Here is a 12,283-nt window from a genome sequence, read left to right on the forward strand (position 1 = left end):
TGTATGTAATGTGCGTGGAGCAGAGCTGTGTATGTAATGTGCGTGGAGCAGAGCTGTGTATGTAATGTGCGTGGAGCAGAGCTGTGTATGTAATGTGCGTGGAGCAGAGCTGTGTATGTAATGTGTGTGGAGCATAGCTGTGTATGTAATGTGCGTGGAGCAGAGCTGTGTATGTAATGTGCGTGGAGCAGAGCTGTGTATGTAATGTGCGTGGAGCAGAGCTGTGTATGTAATGTGCGTGGAGCAGAGCTGTGTATGTAATGTGCGTGGAGCAGAGCTGTGTATGTAATGTGCGTGGAGCAGAGCTGTGTATGTAATGTGCGTGGAGCAGAGCTGTGTATGTAATGTGCGTGGAGCAGAGCTGTGTATGTAATGTGCGTGGAGCAGAGCTGTGTATGTAATGTGCGTGGAGCAGAGCTGTGTATGTAATGTGCGTGGAGCAGAGCTGTGTATGTAATGTGCGTGGAGCAGAGCTGTGTATGTAATGTGCGTGGAGCAGAGCTGTGTATGTAATGTGCGTGGAGCAGAGCTGTGTATGTAATGTGCGTGGAGCAGAGCTGTGTATGTAATGTGCGTGGAGCAAAGCTGTGTATGTAATGTGCGTGGAGCAGAGCTGTGTATGTAATGTGCGTGGAGCAGAGCTGTGTATGTAATGTGCGTGGAGCAGAGCTGTGTATGTAATGTGCGTGGAGCAGAGCTGTGTATGTAATGTGCGTGGAGCAGAGCTGTGTATGTAATGTGCGTGGAGCAGAGCTGTGTATGTAATATGCGTGGAGCAGAGCTGTGTATGTAATGTGCGTGGAGCAGAGCTGTGTATGTAATGTGCGTGGAGCAGAGCTGTGTATGTAATGTGCGTGGAGCAAAGCTGTGTATGTAATGTGCGTGGAGCAGAGCTGTGTATGTAATGTGCGTGGAGCAAAGCTGTGTATGTAATGTGCGTGGAGCAGAGCTGTGTATGTAATGTGCGTGGAGCAGAGCTGTGTATGTAACCTACATGGAGCAGAGCAGTGTATGTAACGTACGTGGAGTAGAGCTGTGTATGTAATGTGCGTGGAGCAGAGCTGTGTATGTAACCTACGTGGAGCAGAGCTGTGTATGTAATGTGCGTGGAGCAGAGCTGTGTATGTAACCTACGTGGAGCAGTGCTGTGTATGTAACCTACGTGGAGCAGAGCTGTGTTTGTAATGTACATGGAGCAGAGCCGTGTTTGTAACGTACATGGAGCAGTGCTGTGTATGTAACCTACATGGAGCAGAGCTGTGTATGTAACCTACGTGGAGCAGAGCTGTGTATGTAACGTACGTGGAGCAGAGCTGTGTATGTAACGTACGTGGAGCAGAGCTGTGTATGTAACCTACGTGGAGCAGAGCTGTGTATGTAATGTGCGTGGAGCAGAGCTGTGTATGTAATCTACGTGGAGCAGTGCTGTGTATGTAACCTACGTGGAGCAGAGCTGTGTTTGTAATGTACATGGAGCAGAGCCGTGTTTGTAACGTACATGGAGCAGTGCTGTGTATGTAACCTACATGGAGCAGAGCTGTGTATGTAATGTGCGTGGAGCAGAGCTGTGTATGTAATGTGCGTGGAGCAGAGCTGTGTATGTAATGTGCGTGGAGCAGAGCTGTGTATGTAATGTGCGTGGAGCAGAGCTGTGTATGTAATGTGCGTGGAGCAGAGCTGTGTATGTAATGTGCGTGGAGCAGAGCTGTGTATGTAATGTGCGTGGAGCAGAGCTGTGTATGTAATGTGCGAGGAACAGAGCTGTGTATGTAATGTGCGTGGAGCAGAGCTGTGTATGTAATGTGCGTGGAGCAGAGCTGTGTATGTAATGTGCGTGGAGCAGAGCTGTGTATGTAATGTGCGTGGAGCAGAGCTGTGTATGTAATGTGCGTGGAGCAGAGCTGTGTATGTAATGTGCGTGGAGCAGAGCTGTGTATGTAATGTGCGTGGAGCAGAGCTGTGTATGTAATGTGCGTGGAGCAGAGCTGTGTATGTAATGTGCGTGGAGCAGAGCTGTGTATGTAATGTGCGTGGAGCAAAGCTGTGTATGTAATGTGCGTGGAGCAGAGCTGTGTATGTAATGTGCGTGGAGCAGAGCTGTGTATGTAATGTGCGTGGAGCAGAGCTGTGTATGTAATGTGCGTGGAGCAGAGCTGTGTATGTAATGTGCGTGGAGCAGAGCTGTGTATGTAATGTGCGTGGAGCAAAGCTGTGTATGTAATGTGCGTGGAGCAGAGCTGTGTATGTAATGTGCGTGGAGCAAAGCTGTGTATGTAATGTGCGTGGAGCAGAGCTGTGTATGTAATGTGCGTGGAGCAGAGCTGTGTATGTAACCTACATGGAGCAGAGCAGTGTATGTAACGTACGTGGAGTAGAGCTGTGTATGTAATGTGCGTGGAGCAGAGCTGTGTATGTAACCTACGTGGAGCAGAGCTGTGTATGTAATGTGCGTGGAGCAGAGCTGTGTATGTAACCTACGTGGAGCAGTGCTGTGTATGTAACCTACGTGGAGCAGAGCTGTGTTTGTAATGTACATGGAGCAGAGCCGTGTTTGTAACGTACATGGAGCAGTGCTGTGTATGTAACCTACATGGAGCAGAGCTGTGTATGTAACCTACGTGGAGCAGAGCTGTGTATGTAACCTACGTGGAGCAGAGCTGTGTATGTAACGTACGTGGAGCAGAGCTGTGTATGTAACGTACGTGGAGCAGAGCTGTGTATGTAACCTACATGGAGCAGAGCTGTGTATGTAATGTGCATGGAGCAGAGCTGTGTATGTAACCTACGTGGAGCAGAGCTGTGTATGTAACCTACGTTGAGCAGAGCTGTGTTTGTAACGTACGTGGAGCAGAGTCGTCTAATCAGAGCTGTTTAGCCATGTTCACACATCGCATAAGTATTACACTCTTGAGAAATTTCATTGCAGGTTTAGCCACAGATTTCGCCATTGTGTTGTAATAAATAAAATCGCAGCAGATCCATGTGGGTGACATCTGAACACTGTCGCAGCAGATTACAGCCCCGTCCATGTGGGTGACATCTGAACACTGTCGCGGCAGATTACAGCCCCGTCCATGTGGGTGACATCTGAATACTGTCGCGGCAGATTACAGCCCCGTCCATGTGGGTGACATCTGAACACTGTCGCGGCAGATTACAGCCCCGTCCATGTGGGTGACATCTGAACACTGTCGCGGCAGATTACAGCCCCGTCCATGTGGGTGACATCTGAATACTGTCGAGGCAGATTACAGCCCCGTCCATGTGGGTGACATCTGAACACTGTCGCGGCAGATTACAGCCCTGTCCATGTGGGTGACATCTGAATACTGTCGAGGCAGATTACAGCCCCGTCCATGTGGGTGACATCTGAACACTGTCGCAGCAGATTACAGCCCCGTCCATGTGGGTGACATCTGAACACTGTCGCAGCAGATTACAGCCCCGTCCATGTGGGTGACATCTGAACACTGTCGCAGCAGATTACAGCCCCGTCCATGTGGGTGACATCTGAACACTGTCGCGGCAGATTACAGCCCCGTCCATGTGGGTGACATCTGAACACTATCGAGGCAGATTTCACCTTTTTCAATGTAGAAAAGGTGAATCCGCACCAAAATCGTAAAACATTTTCCTGTGGCAACTCTACGGAAAATCTGCAACAAATCCGCTATCCTAAATGAATGGAGTTTGTTAAAGGGAACCTGTCATGCTGCCCGCTCTCTATTACTGGGCACAGAGAAAGCCGTGAATCAGCGGGCGTGTGTGTACTGTGTTCTATAAACGGAACGTGACATAGAGATCAATGTAAATATCACCTCCCCCACAGATTATTAGAAAGGACAAGTTTTTGTTCTTTTCCAGGTAGGTGACCGTTCTTCAGTATCTGATACAACTATATAAAAAAAATTGTCTTGCCCAGAAGAACTGTACATGTACCAGGCAATAAGAAGCAGCGGGGCGCTCTACCAGACACATTGAGTGCCATTCGGGCACGAACAAGGGCCGGGCACACATACAAGTCACTTATGTCCAGATTTGTTGTCTGGGTTCTCCTTATGTTCGGTGCCTTCGCTGGGAAAAATCTCCTGACGTATTTGCAGAACTTAAAGCCTCAGCATATGCCACTGTATACCATACGTCGCCCATAGGATCTCATGCAAAATAACCATACTGCGTGGTGTTTCTCTGCCAGATGCCTCTGCACTGAAAAGCACTTGTAAAAGAGATGTGGAATATTTTTTTTTCAATTAATGTATTTTGGGTTTTTATGCAACTTTCAAATTGACTTTTATTAAAAACCTTTTTTTTATTTTTTGCGCTATAGCTTCTATGTATCCTGTATACAAAGAAGCTGTATCATTCTCCCTCAGCCGTTTCCGTCAGTTTAGCTAAACTGACGGCTCAACTGAGAGCGCGTCCAGGGTGTTTCTGACACACAGGAGCCACGTAATATAGATCACAACTAAGGCCAGAGTCACATGACCCAGTGCAAACTCGGACGTGGAAAAAAGTCAGTTTTTCATGTCCGAGTTACACCCGTGCAGTTCCCGTTTTCACAGATCCCTCAGACTTGAGTATCAAAGGATCCGTGAAAACGGAAGAAAATAGGACACGTCCTATTTTTCATCGGACCCTTCACACAGTCCGTTAAAACAACGGCCGCGTGAACGACCCCATTGAAATACATACCTTTGTGTGATGGCGGTTGTTTTAACGGCCGTTACACGGACGTATGCAACATTCGTGTGAATAAGCTCTAAGTTAGCTGGATCCTGTCTGCCAGAATCGTGCAAGACCCACTCGCAGCCGAGCCGTCAGTTTAGCTGAACTGACGGAATCAGCTGAGAGAGAACGCTACAGCTTCTATGTATACAGGATACATAGAAGCTGTATTGTAAAAAGTAAAAAAAATATTTTAGTAAAAATAAATTTGAAAGTGGCATAAAAACACATAAAACCGCACATGCACGCGAAGTCCTCAGACCGCTTACACGTACCTAGATCGTATATTCCAATAGATTTTCTAGAATTAGCCAATGTTGACTTGGATCTTGGGAAATGGAAATGGAAATTGCAAGGCATTAAGACATGTGACCAGATGTTTAGTAATAATAACATGTTGAGTTTTGCAGATCTGATTACATCGTTTTCTATCCCCCAAAACGAATTGTTTAGGTATATTGGAGTTAAGCATTTTATCCATAGTCATGCGGATCTTACATTCCAAGGGAATTTCACACTGCTGAACAGTTTTACAAAAGGTACGAAGGGACTAAAACACGTTTATTGCTCTATATCCTCTCACTCTAAGGGCAAAGCCACACGTGGCGGAATTGCTCTTGAATTCCGCTGCGGACACTGCGCAGCGTTAATCCGCAGTGGAGCCGTTTCTCCATTGACTTCCACTTTTATTTAGCAGTGTTCGTTTAGACGATGCGTAAAATTCCGCTGCGGAGCATAGGCTGCGGTGCGGAATTTGGTGTCCGCAGCATGCTCTGTCTGTTGCGGAGCAGTGGCGGACTCATGGCGGAATTTCTCCATTGACTTCAATGGAGATTCTAATTTCCGCAATGAAGTCCGCAGCTGTCATGCACATGTTATGTGTGCTGCGGATGCGTTTTGCTTTTTTGACATGACATTTCTTCATTCTGGCTGGACCTATGTATTTCTAGGTCTACAGCCAGACTGAGGAAGTCAATGGGGCTCCCGTAATTACGGGAGCGTTGCTAGGAGACGTCTGTAAATAGTCACTGTCCAGGGTGCTGAAAGAGTTAAGCGATCGGCAGTAACTGTTTCTGCACCCGGGACAGTGACTACCGATCCCAATATACAGCAACCTGTCAAAAAAATAGAAGTTCATACTTACCCAGAACTCCCTGCTTCTGTCTCCAGTCCGGCTTCCCAGGATGACGTTTCAGTCTAAGTGACGGCTGCAGCCAATCAGAGGCTGCAGCGGTCACATGGACTGCCGCGTCATCCAGGGAGGTCGGGCTGGATGGCGAAAGAGGGACGCGTCACCAAGACAACGGCCGGTAAGTATGAATTTCTTTTACTTTCACTAGGGAAAGTGCTGTCCCTTCTCTCTATCCTACACTGATACAGAGAAGGGAAGCACTTTTCCCGCAGTCCGCAGCAGCTAGTCCGCATCAATTTACTGCACATTTTGGGCAGATCCGCCGCAGAATCTGCAACGCAGATTCTGTGCGGCATTGATGCGGACAGTTGCGGAGGAAATCCGCCACGTGTGGGCATGCCCTAAGGCCGGATTCACACGAGCGTGTGCGTTTTGTTCGCGCAAAAGGCACTTAACAGCTCCGTGTGTCAGCCCCGTATGATGCGCGGCTGCGTGCTTTTCGCACAGCCGCCATTATGACACTCCGTTTGGATGTTTGTAAACAGAAAAGCTCATGGTGCTTTTCTGTTTTCATTCATCCTTTTCACAGCAGTTGCGCAAATCACGCTGTTCGCACGGAAGTGCTTCCGTGTGGCATGCGTGATTTTCACGCACCCATTGACGTCAATGGGTGCGTGATGCGCGAAATACGCCCAAAGAACAGACATGTCGTGACTTTTTCGCACGGACGTATATCCCGTTCGTCTGAATAAGCCCTAATTTTGAAAAAACTACCCCGATTGTTCGTTGGGAAAGGGAGTTGGGGAAATCTTTTGCACACAAACAATGGTCTTTGGCCTTGCAATGGATAAATATTTAGTTTAAGGGTATGTTCACACGCAGAGTCAAAAACGTCTCAAAATACAGAGCTGTTTTCAAGAGAAACAGCTCCTGATTTTTAGACGTTTTTTGTGCCACTCGCGATTTTCACAGCGTTTTTTCTCTGCATTTTTTACGCCCGTTTTTGGAGCTTTTTTCAATAGAGTCTATGGAAAACGGCTCCAAAAACATCCCAAGAAGTGTCCTGCACTTCTTTTTCGCGGCTGTTTTTTTACACGTAGAAAAACGCTGCGTCGGAACAGACAGTTCTGCCGTTTTTTCTGATTTGTTTCAGATTTTTCTGCTGTTTTTTGTGTGTTTCACACCTAGAAGCCGCTAACAAATCTCTTTTCAGATGGTATTATACGCCAGACCGCTTACATAAAATGTATCCTAATACTCCTGCATTGTGTTGGCGGAATTGCGGCAATAACGGCTCTCTTACCCATATATTATGGGATTGTCCCGTTATCCAAAACTATTGGGCGGAAGTATTTCATATTCTAGATGATATATTCTCTATGAGAACACCTCGTACTCCACAAATGTCTTTATTATTTTTAGATTTGGACAATATCCCATGTGTTCATAGAAGACTTTTTTTGTAAAATCCAAGTTATGGCTAAACTGGTGGTAACGAGATATTGGAAAAAACCTGAGGCTCCTTCAATTTCAGAATTTCTCGATTGCCTCGTTTAATAAATATTGGTTAGCTTGGACAAGCTCCTCTCTCTGCTCGAATCCCTAATCAATAAAGCCCCGTTAGGCTTAATCACAGTAATCTGACAGTTTTCTGTTGTTGTTCTTTGTGTACTCTGTACTGTCGTCATGAATATATTTAGTCCATTATGATATGACCTGTTCATTTGTTTATGGGCCACTTTGTACTGGACTTACTGTATTGGAAATTTCTTTTATTGTATTTTTGATACTGTTTTGTTTTATTTGTTTGTGAAACTTTAATAAAAATAATTTGAATTAAAAAACACATAAAACATTCATTTAATAATAATATTTTTTTTTTAAATCTTCCATCTGTGCAGATAGCCGTTAAAGAAGCACTCCGGCTTTTCTTTTTGTCCCCCATTTGAAAATGTGATGTAGAGCAATGTAGTCATGTGTATTGACTTACCTGGTGCTGTATTCATGGATTTCCGTTCCGGGCCGCCATTGGGTCACATGATCTTCAGTCTGACTCCCTGTAGACTACAGCTGTAGGGCCCGGAGGTCAGCCTCTCCAGGAAGGCCCATAAGAGTCTCGATGTCAATCTCACAGACTTGCATCGAGACACTGATCTCCGGTTTTTAGAGTAGACGCTGTAGGATACAAGGAGTCAGACAAAGGCCCCATGCACATGACCGTGTTTTTGCGTCCGCAATTCCCCCGCAAATCCACGGGAGAATTGCGGATCCATTAATTTCTATGGGCCCATACACACTATCCGTGTTTTCACGGGTCTCCGCATGTCCGCAAATCCGTGCCGCAGAAACTCAGGACATGTCTTATTACGGGCCGCAAATTCGATGCGGACATGCCAATAGAAGTCAATGGGCCCGTGGAAATTGCGGATACACCTCCGTGTAATTTGCGGAAATGTTGCTAGGCGACGACCGGGAATGAGTTCTGTCGTCATCCTGTTTTACCTAGGCTTTTTTTTTTTCATCCGCATTCTGCGGATTACATACGGATGAACTGCGGATTACATACGGATGAACTGCGGATGACATTTCACGGAACACGGTCCTGGAATTTGCGGACCAGAAAAACGCTACGGTCGTGTGCATGAGGCCAAAGGCTATGCTCACGTGCTTAACAAAAAACGGTCGAAAATACGGAGCTGGGAAAGCAGCCTCTGATTTTTAGCCGTTTTTTAAAGTGTAGCTAAACGTTTGAGAAACTTCTGATGTCATAGTGACATGTCAGAAGTTTGTATTGCTGGGGGTCCGAGCAACTAAGACCCCCACCAATCTCTAGAACGAAGCAGCTGAAGAACTCGTGTGAGCGCTCAGCCGCTTCGTGCCTGTTCGGCTTTTTCCGGAAAGCCGATGTAGTGGAGTACGGACTCATAGACTTTCTATTGAGCCCGTACACGATACATTTATTTTGGGAAAAAGCCGAACAGGCACAAAGCGGCTGAGCGGTCACACGAGCACTTCATCTGCTTTGTTCTAGAGATTGGTGCAGGTCTCCGTACTCGGACCCCCACCAATCCAAACTTCTGACATGTCACTATGACGTCAGAAGTTTGTCAAACGTTTAGCTACACGTTAAGCAACTTGCATTTTTTGCGGCCGTTTTTGGAGCTGTTTTTCTATTGAGTCAATGAAAAACAGCTCAAGAAGTGACATGCACTTCTTTTTCCGAAGCATTTTTTTACGCGGCCGTTTTTAAAAATGGCCGAGTAAAAAAAACGCCCCGTGGGAATGGAACGCCGCTTTTTCCCATTGAAATAAAAATAAAAATAAAAAGCTGAAGTGCTTCTTTAGTTATTACAATGGATTTTTACTGTAATGGGAGCTGTCAATGCAGGAAAGAGAACAGCTGCTGAGGGAGGGGGGAGGTCTGTAAGAATGAGCGTCTCCAGTTCTGCCGTCCGTCACCTCCAGCTGAGTCACGGAGAAGGATCATGCGCTTCCAGTCATGCTCTTTCTAATTATCACCAGAGTAAATGACTTAATTACTAATTAACATGACAAATATGGTCCATTAGGTAACTACAGGTAAATCTTCAAGGTCACGGAAGGAAACGTACGTGGAACTAAATCTACCGGCGCTCAATGACTGCCATAAAATAATACAACTGCCTAATATCAGAATATACAACTATAGCAACTTGTACATGATTTCCCACACAGTAACTATAATGCTTTATTTTTTTTTATGTTCCTTTTGTATATTTTTGTATCTATAGAACTGCATATAGTCACACATTTGTTTCATCACTTTGCCCCACGAGAGTGGCGGTTTAGCCAATGTCTAAGTTAAAGCTCGGCTACATTATTAGGGCATGACCACACGTGGCGGATTTCCTCCGCAACTGTCCGCATCAATGCCGCACAGAATCTGCGTTGCAGATTCTGCTGCGGATCTGCACAAAATGTGCAGTAAATTGATGCGGACTAGCTGCTGCGGACTGCGGTAAAAGTACTTCCCTTCTCCCTATCAGTGCAGGATAGAGAGAAGGGACAGCACTTTCCCTTGTGAAAGTCAAAGAAATTCATACTTACCGCCCGTTGTCTTGGTGACGCGTCCCTCCTTCGGCATCCAGCCCGATCTCCCTGGATGACGCGGCAGTCCATGTGACCGCTGCAGCCTGTTATTAGCCTGTGATTGGCTGCAGCCGTCACTTAGACTGAAACGTCATCCTGGGAGGCCGGACTGGAGACAGAAGCAGGGAGTTCTCGGTAAGTATGAACTTCATTTTTTTTTACAGATACATGTATATTGGGATCGGTAGTCACTGTCCCGGGTGCAGAAACAGTTACTGCCAATCGCTTAACTCTTTCAGCACCCTGGACAGTGACTATTTACTGACGTCGCCTAGCAACGCTCCCGTCATTACGGGAGCCCCATTGACTTCCTCAGTCTGGCTGTAGACCTAGAAATACATAGGTCCAGCCAGAATGAAGAAATGTCAAGTTAAAAAAGCAAGACGGATCCGCAGCACACATAACATGTGCATGACAGCTGCGGACTTCATTGCGGAAATTAGAATCTCCATTGAAGTCAATGGAGAAATTCCGCCATGAGTCCACCACAACTCCGCAACAGACAGAGCATGCTGCGGACACCAAATTCCGCTCCGCAGCCTATGCTCCGCAGCGGAATTTTACGCCTCGTCTAAACGAACACTGCTAAATTAAAGTGTAAGTCAATGGACAAACGGCTCCGCTGCGGATTAACGCTGCGGAGTGTCCGCAGCGGAATTTAAGTGAAATTCCGCCACGTGTGAACCCAGCCTTAAAGAGGCTCTGTCACCAGATTTTGCAACCCCTATCTGCTATTGCAGCAGAATAACGCTGCAATGTAGATTACAGTAACGTTTTTATTTTTTAAAAACGAGCATTTTTGGCCAAGTTATGACCATTTTTGTAGTTATGCAAATGAGGCTTGCAAAAGTCCAAGTGGGTGTGTTTAAAGTAAAAGTCCAACTGGGCGTGTATTATGTGTGTACATCGGGGCGTGTTTACTACTCTTACTAGCTGTGCGCTCTGATGAGAAGTATCAGCCACTTCTCTTAAGAACGCCCAGCTTCTGGCAGTGCAGATCTGTGACGTCACTCACAGGTCCTGCATCGTGTCGGACACATCGGCACCAGAGGCTACAGTTGATTCTGCAGCAGCATCAGCGTTTGCAGGTAAGTAGCTACATTGACTTACCTGCTAACGCCGAGGCTGCTGCAGAATCAACTGAAGCCTCTGGTGCCGATGTGGCCGTCACGATGCAGGACCTGTGAGTGACGTCACAGATCTGCACTGCCAGAAGCTGGGCGTTCTTAAGAGAAGTGGCTGATACTTCTCATCAGAGCGCACAGCTAGTAAGAGTAGTAAACACGCCCCGATGTACACACATAATACACGCCCACTTGGACTTTTACTTTTAAACACACCCACTTGGACTTTTGCAAGCCTCATTTGCATAACTACAAAAATGGTCATAACTTGGCCAAAAATGCTCGTTTTTTTAAAAATAAAAACGTTACTGTAATCTACATTGCAGCGCCGATCTGCTGCAATAGCAGATAGGGGTTGCAAAATCTGGTGACAGAGCCTCTTTAACATATGCTGCGATAAATTTATGACTGCATCTGCCCCTTACAGAAAATATATTAGAGAATTATATAACTTTTCGTTATACAAAGAATAACATTTGCTGAAACCGGACAACCCCTTTAACTGCCCCCCCCCCCATCTGCTGTCATATATTCCAAGACTAAAAGAAAAAACACAAGTCATCATACAGCTACTTCAGCATAAAAGGAAAATACTGGGTTCACACGTTTCGGTCCAATTGCGAAACGCAGCAAGAAAATAAAATTGGCCGTGACGTGTGAACACAGCAAAAAGGGTCTGAAAGTGGTTGTCCAGGTTGAGGGCTGTTTTTTATACTAATGACCGTTTAGGCTATGTTCACACGCAAGATCAAAAATGGCTGAAAATTACGAACCTTTTTTTCAGAGAAAACACCCTTGGGTTTTCAACCGTTTTTGAAGCCGAAAACATTTTTTTAAGGTGTTTTTCTTAGACGATTTTGGGACTGTTTTTCTATTGACACTAAAAAACAGCTCCAAAAACGACTCAAGAAGTGACGTGCTTCTACTTTTTACGGGGCATCTTTTGAAAGCAGCGGCATAAAAAAAGGCCCTGTATGAAACGCCATTTTTCCCATTAATTTCAATGGGCAGATATTTGTAGGCGTTTAGCTACCGTTTTTTAGGCATATTTAGAGGCATTTACGCCCCGAAATACACCTGAAAACACTGCGTGTGAACATGCTCTAAGAGCTGGACTGACATCTCTATTGGTCGTCCCCCAGAATTCCTGAAAATAAATAAAAATCAAAAAGAA

The 12,283-nt window shown here is 45.8% G+C and overlaps 1 protein-coding gene across 1 annotated transcript in view; it reads left to right on the forward strand.

The window, feature by feature from the left end:
• The first annotated feature begins 5,183 nt into the window (after positions 1-5,183).
• Positions 5,184-12,283, forward strand: part of HACD1 (3-hydroxyacyl-CoA dehydratase 1) — a 63,871-nt gene continuing 56,771 nt past the window's right edge. Inside the window, exon 1 of the mRNA XM_075828735.1 lies at positions 5,184-5,264. The gene's annotated coding sequence lies outside the window, so the exon portion shown is untranslated. The remainder of the gene's footprint in view (positions 5,265-12,283) is intronic.

The sequence above is a fragment of the Rhinoderma darwinii genome, chromosome 5, assembly GCF_050947455.1.
Source record: "Rhinoderma darwinii isolate aRhiDar2 chromosome 5, aRhiDar2.hap1, whole genome shotgun sequence".
Lineage (NCBI taxonomy): Eukaryota > Metazoa > Chordata > Amphibia > Anura > Rhinodermatidae > Rhinoderma > Rhinoderma darwinii.